We start from the raw sequence: 7,593 nt of genomic DNA, 5'->3' as shown, positions 1-7,593 counted from the left end.
TGATTTTCCTGAGAAGACCTTCATGCCATACTCTGCCAAAAACCTTAGATATATCTAAAGCTATCGTTCTACCCTCCCTGCTTTGTCAAGTGAATGGTATATGCGCTCTAAGATTACAGTTGGGATGTCTGCTGTGGAACGGGCTTGCCTAAATCCATATTGTTGGTCGGTCAGAAGTTTAGCATCTGTAAGGTGATGGACTAGACCTTGGTTAATTATGGACTAAAATATTTTGGTGAAAAGTGGGAGGAGGCTAATGGAGCAGTAATTTACTGGGTCAGTTCTTTGACCAGAATTCTTGAAAACTGGTACCACAGAAGCAGTTTTCCAGCAGGCAGGAAAGCAAGATTCATTAAGGCATTTATTGTAAAAATTGGAGAGAACTGGAGCTACTTCAGTGGCGCACTTTTTTAATAGAACAGCCGGGATGAGATTGGGTCCCCATGCTTTTGAAGTGTCAAGATTTTTTATGATAGCATGTACCTGAGTGTTGTGAAGGAACATAACTGGCTATACACCGGTTACAAACTGTATATATATATTGGACTGTTTGGCAGACAGCGGCAGACAAGCAGTCGCAGTAAGACGGATAGTCTTACGTGTTGATTATCAGACTTTCTTCCCCATACTTGTTACTATGTACTTCTATTTACCTTAGGCGAGCAGCCTTACGTTTCTGTATTATAAATAAACCCCATTACACATACCACTCGGTGTAACTCACGTTTGTCTTTATTTCCTAAGTATTTAGGAATAAAACAATGGCGACGAAAGGATGTTCTTTCTCTTAACAGAGATAAATTACCGTACCAAGGACTGTGTACAATGCAAGGATTTTTTGTTTTACGAAAAAAACAAACTACACAAGGATTTTTGACCACGTGCGTCAATGAATTTAAAAAATTTTCCTACCTAAAGTAGCGAAAAGTACGGATTTTTCTTCGTAAAGAACTCACAAGAAATTATAGAAACATGTTCAAGGTAAAGTGGAATTTATATTTATTTTGACAAGTAAAAAAAAAAAAAAAAAAAAAAAAAATGGTCGCAAGTTGAATTCGAAACTACACTAAAGGATTACGAGTTTCGAAAGAAAAAATATAAATACAACGACTATTGTACCATTTTATGCCACGTGGGAACGGCAGCCATATATTTTTTTTTTTTTGGAAAATTAATTGTTTGTTATTGCCTTTATATAAATAATTGGAACTATTTGTCGTGGGAAGTAAGAAATATTTTGTGTATGAACTTACGTTGTTGAAAAAAAAAAAAAAAAAAAAAAAAAAAGAATTATTTTACAAAGCCTGTTGAATTACTATGGATGAACTTTGTTGAAACGTGTTGTGTCTGCATATTGCTACTAATTTACGATATACGTAAATTTACGATTTTTCTTTGGAATTATTGTGTAGAATTCGAAAAGACATTTTTGTACTAGAAGCTAACATGGAACAATTAGCAGAGTTAACTAAGGCTCTAGCCCTTAGCATCCAGGAACAGACAAAAATGACTCAACAATTTTTAGCGCAACAACAACAACAACAACAAATTCAACAACAACAGCTACAGCAACAGCTGCAACAACAACAAGAAAGAACACAAAAAACTTTAGAGGCACAACAAGAACAAACAAACATACTACAACGACAAATGTCGACACAGCAAAAGAATTTAGAAAAGCTAATTCTAACGTCGACCGGGAAGAAGACTAATTTTTCTGCCGAGGGTATTTCAAATTCACTAACGGAATTTCGTTACTCCCCGGATACTGGTGTTACTTTCCCTGCATACTACAGAAGATACGAAACAATTTTTACGAAAAGATGTTTAGACTGGACCGATGAGGAAAAAGTTACCCTGCTACTACAAAAACTGGGTACTGATGAAAACACCAAGTATGCAAATCTAATTCTACCAAAAAAAACGGAGGAGGTTTCGTTCGAGGAAACAATTAGTACCTTGTCGAAAATATTTGATAAAAGGGATAGCCTATTTCACTCTAGATACAAATGTTTGAACATTCAGAAGGCAGAAGCTGAAGACTATCTAGAATATGCTTGCACTGTGAACTGTTTATGCGAATCATTTAAATTGAATGAAATTTCCGCAGACCAATTTAAATGTTTAATCTTTGTACAAGGTCTCACAGCACCAAGGGACAAAGATATACGTTCACGGATCCTAACAATTATGGAGGCGGATCCTAACATAACATTGCAAAAAGTCACTGAAGAGTGTCAACGTCTGATTAACATAAAGAAGGACAACACTCGCATTGAAGAGAAAAATATTTTTAAGGTGCAGCAAGTAAAAAGGCAAGGGACCACAAGAAAGTCCAGGTTCCAAGAACACAGGATCCTTAAAGGATACAAAGACCCAAAGCTAAAGTGTAAATGTTGTGGTAGTTTAAGACACAACAATAAGACCTGCTGGTTTAGGAACAAAATATGTTATGAATGTGGTCTCAGAGGTCACAAGGGAACATACTGTGCCCAGAGGAAAAGACAAGGGACCGATAATGTAAATACGCTTCGCATGAATAAAGAAAAAAGCTGCGAAAGACGGAAATATGTTGATGTTCGGATAAATGGACATCTGGTTACATTGCTTCTGGATAGCGGTGCAGATATTAGTATTATAAATGAAGATATATGGAAAAGGATAGGTCGGCCTGAATTAACGAAAACCAGAAAGACGGCGAGAAGTGTGTGCGGCAAAAGATTAGAGTTCAAGGGAGAATTAAAATGCAAAGTGACATTCGCTAACCAGACTCATAAATCCAAAGTGTACGTCGTACCAGGAAAGAATACATGCCTGTTTGGGGTAGATTGGATTGTCCTGTTTAATTTATGGGAGAAACCCATAAATTCGTTTTGTAACGTTTTAACTGCAGAAAAAGCAAACCAAAGGGAAGACTTCCTGAAGGATTTGAAAACTGAATTTCCCAATGTTTTTGCCGAAGGACTAGGACTCTGTATTAAGACAGAGGCAAAATTTGAATTAAAGAAAAATGCCACTCCAGTATTCAAACCTAAAAGGAATGTGCCTTTTTCAGCGATGGACGCAATCGAAAAAGAGTTGGATAGACTTCAACAACTGGAAGTCATTGAAAAAGTTAACCACACAGATTGGGCAAGTCCAACCGTGTATGTAAAGAAAAAAAATAACAGAATAAGGGTCTGTGGAGATTTTTCAACGGGTTTAAATGACTGTCTATTGGACCATAATTATCCCCTTCCGTCCGCAGAAGATCTGTTCTCTAAGCTTAACGGAGGAAAAATTTTTTCTAAGATAGACCTCTCAGATGCTTACTTGCAAATTAAGATCAGCGATGAATGCTCCAAATACTTAGGCATAAATACTCATAAGGGCATTTTTAAGCTAAAGAGGCTTCCTTTTGGATTAAAGGTTGCTCCTGCTATTTTCCAGCAAATTATGGACACGATGCTGGCAGGGTTGGAATTTTCAATGGCCTACCTTGACGATATCCTAATTAAAAGTGAAAATTTGCAAGATCATAAGAAGCATGTAAAAGAAGTATTCAAAAGAATACAGGAATTTGGTTTTAAATTGAGCCCAGAAAAATGCGATTTTTTTATGAAAAAAATTAAATATCTAGGTCAAATAATCGACAAAGAGGGTCGAAGACCGGATCCACAAAGGACTGAAGCAATTGAAAAGATGCCTGCTCCAGATTCAGTGACAAAATTAAAATCGTTTTTGGGATTAGTTCAATACTATGCAATTTACATCCCTAACATACATAATTTAAGAGCTCCTCTTAACGAGTTACTGAAAAAGGGTGTTAAATGGAACTGGAATAAGGAATGTGAATCTGCTTTCCAAAATATCAAAAGATGTCTACTGTCAGACTTAGCATTGGCACATTTCAATCCAGAAAAGGAACTAATACTAGCAACGGACGCCAGTGATTACGGTGTTGGCGCTGTATTACTTCACAAGTATGAGGATGGTAGGACAAAAGCTATCGCCCATGCTTCAAGAACGTTGGTTGCAGCGGAGAAAAATTACAGCCAAATTGAAAAAGAGGCGCTGTCGATAATATTTGGAATTACAAAGTACAATCGATTTCTCCATGGACGATTTTTTATTTTGCAAACCGACCATAAACCCCTACTTACCATATTTGGATCAAAGAAAGGCATTCCCACACATACTGCGAATCGATTACAGCGATGGGCTGTAACCCTCTTAAACTATCAGTTTAAGATGGAACATGTATCCTCAAAAAAGTTAGGACACGCAGATGCATTATCACGGTTGATCCCTAAAAGAAGCGAAAGTTTCGAAGAAACGGTAATTGCTGCGCTTAAAGACGAAAGTGAATGTACAAGTTCAATGTGTAATATGATACGTGAACTTCCGGTAACTTTCGAAAAAATAAAAAAAGAGGCAGTAAATGACATTTTCATTAAGAAAATGAAAAATCAATTGGGATGGATAAAAAAAAATAAAAAGGTAGATCAAACAACGCCTTTTTCCATCTGTGAAGATGTGCTCATGTATGGTGAGAGGATCGTAATTCCACTAACGTTACAGAGGAAAATTCTGAAGGAATTTCATACAGGTCATCCGGGCATTTCGAGAATGAAATCCCTTATGAGAGGATATGTGTACTGGCCTGGTATGGACAAGGAAGTTGAAAAATGTGTCAAGACATGCAGAGGATGTCAATTAGCAGCTCGAGATCCTCCAGTAAAAACGACGCCATGGCCAAAGACGGACCTACCCTGGTCACGTCTGCATATTGATTATGCGGGACCTATAAATGGTTATTTTTACTTGATTATTGTAGATTCTTTTTCAAAATGGCCAGAAATATTTAAGTTTAGACATCCAACAGCAAAAAACACTGTGAGTGCGCTTAATGAAATTTTTAGCCGTTTTGGAGTGCCAAAAACCTTAGTGAGCGATAATGGAACAGCATTTACTGCTCATGAATTCAAAGAATTCTGTGACTCACTAAATATTCTACATATGACAACACCTGTGTATCATCCACGATCGAATGGGTTGGCCGAAAAATTTGTAGATACGTTTAAAAGGGCACTTAAGAAAAATCTTACTACGGACACAGACGAACAATGTATTCAAACATTTTTAGCAATTTACAGGGTGACACCAAATCCTAATAATAATGTCAATTCTTCCCCGGCTGAGCTAATGTTTGCAAGAAAGATAAGATCTGTCTTCGATAGGCTGCTACCAGAGAAAAAGAAAGTTTTCAAAAAAGAAAACCTTAATACCAAGTGCTTCTCCCCAGGTGAAAATGTATATTTCAAACATTTTCAAAATGGACGAAATCAGTGGGTTGAAGGTATTATCAAAAAAAGGATTGGGAGCATGGTCTATACCATCCAAGGATTAAGTTTTGTCTGCAAAAGACACAGAAATCAAATACGTCCCAGACTGTCTCCAAATGTGGAAGAGACACCAATGGAAACATTGTGCGATATTTTTGATATACCAAAACCAGCGTGTGTACCGCAAACAATGAATATTTCGCCTGAACCGACCATACGGGCTGGACAGAAACCTTTACCCCGGGTAACGCTGACCAGAAGGAAAAGCGCAAGAAAGAGAAAAGTTACCAGGAGATTAAGCCCTGACCCTAAAAGGAAGAGGTATTTAAGCTAAAATCAGGAAGATTTCAGCTTCAGGGGGAGGTGTTGTGAAGGAACATAACTGGCTATACACCGGTTACAAACTGTATATATATATTGGACTGTTTGGCAGACAGCGGCAGACAGCGGCAGACAAGCAGTCGCAGTAAGACGGATAGTCTTACGTGTTGATTATCAGACTTTCTTCCCCATACTTGTTACTATGTACTTCTATTTACCTTAGGCGAGCAGCCTTACGTTTCTGTATTATAAATAAACCCCATTACACATACCACTCGGTGTAACTCACGTTTGTCTTTATTTCCTAAGTATTTAGGAATATAACACTGAGAAGGGGTGATTTTCAGATCATCTAGTCTGGCGTCTGTCTCCAAAGGAAAGTCAGGGAGGGGGTGGTTAGCAGGGTCCAGCGTGGAGTTGGAGGCAAACCGACTGGCAAGCATGTTAGCCTTCTCGGTTGCTGAGCAAACAACTTCATGAGTGTTGGATAGTGGAGGAATTGTTGATTGCCCATTATTTACTACACTTGTAGATTTTCCAGAAGTCGTGGGTTCCTAATTTCTGTACTGCGATGCATCTTTTGGTGGTCTCAGTAAATTCTCTCTTAGCTGTCGCTATTTCTTTCTTACAGTTGGTTCTGGCTTCTATATACTTCTGTCTGTTTGAACTGGACTTATGTCGGTTAAATGTGCGGTACACATGCTGCCTTTGTGCGATGGCAGCTGCACAAGTAGAAGGAAACCATTGGGGAGAGTGGGGCTTGCTATAAAATTTCTGTGTAGGAACATGTGCTTCAATTGCTGTTTTGAACCATTCAATGGTCTCAATTGCACACTGTTCAGCAGAAAATGAAAAGATATTTCGCCATGGGGCATCTCTGATGAGATCCCTGATGGCTTCCCAGTCAGCCTTTTTATAATATCTTGTTCTTTTGAGCAATGGCTCTTCCGTTTTGGCTCTAGAGTTTAGGGCGATTTCAACTATTATCACTACATGATTCCGAAGTAGGCTGTGGGCATTTGTAACACAATCATCGGGAACTGTGGTCAGAAACAGGTCTAAAATTGATGTGTGTTGTTTTTGCTTGTCAGGGAAACGGGTTGGAAATGTAACCATCTGTGATAGGGAATGAGATATAGAGAAGCTATGTGTTGTGCTACCAGCTGCGTCTGTGTAAGTAGAAAATCCAAGCCAGTTGTTGTGGTGGACATTGAAGTAACCAAATACATACACTTGTGCGCTAGTGTCGAGGGAAAGTGCTGTATCTATGCTGTCAGAGACTTTGTTTATTAGGCTACAGTACTGGGTCGAGGGAGAGCGGCAGAGAAAATAAATGTAACTAATGTTATGTTGCATGTTAAGTCTAAAGCACAAAAAGGCTTGACCGTCCGATTCTAGTTTAGTTTCTCTAGTCAAGGGGAGGGTGTTTCGAATATAGACTCCAAGCCCGTGCATATGTCTTACGGCAGAGTGGGAGATATCTGGGCATGTTAAAGTACTTAGAGGGGATGGAGGGGATTATTTTTTACATTTATTTGACATGATGGTAGCACACAAAACTATTTTTTCTCGTTATTATGGCATAAGAATATTACCAAGTGGAATTTTTCATTACTCTAAACTTATGTGGAAAATATCGTCTTTAACATTATTTTTCTCAAACCCACATCTACATATTGTAGAAATTTAGAAATGTATTATGTCTACCATTTCCATACCATACTGATATAAGGAATTTATCTTTGAGTCCATGTACTCATTTTTTTTTTGGAATTACTCGATTTTCATGAAATTTAATAAAATCAGTCAAAAAAATATGGGGAATGTCAAAATCTATTTAGATTTAATCGAGGAGATGCCTTATACTGAGGATTTAGTGTTTTTCTGTGAAAAATTAATAGATAGAAATTGGAAAGCGAGAGTTATGAGGCTGCCAAAAATACATTCA

Source organism: Euprymna scolopes, chromosome 36, assembly GCF_053919585.1.
Source record: "Euprymna scolopes isolate OS-2025 chromosome 36, ASM5391958v1, whole genome shotgun sequence".
NCBI classification, from domain to species: domain Eukaryota; kingdom Metazoa; phylum Mollusca; class Cephalopoda; order Sepiida; family Sepiolidae; genus Euprymna; species Euprymna scolopes.
This window is presented reverse-complemented; position numbering follows the sequence as displayed.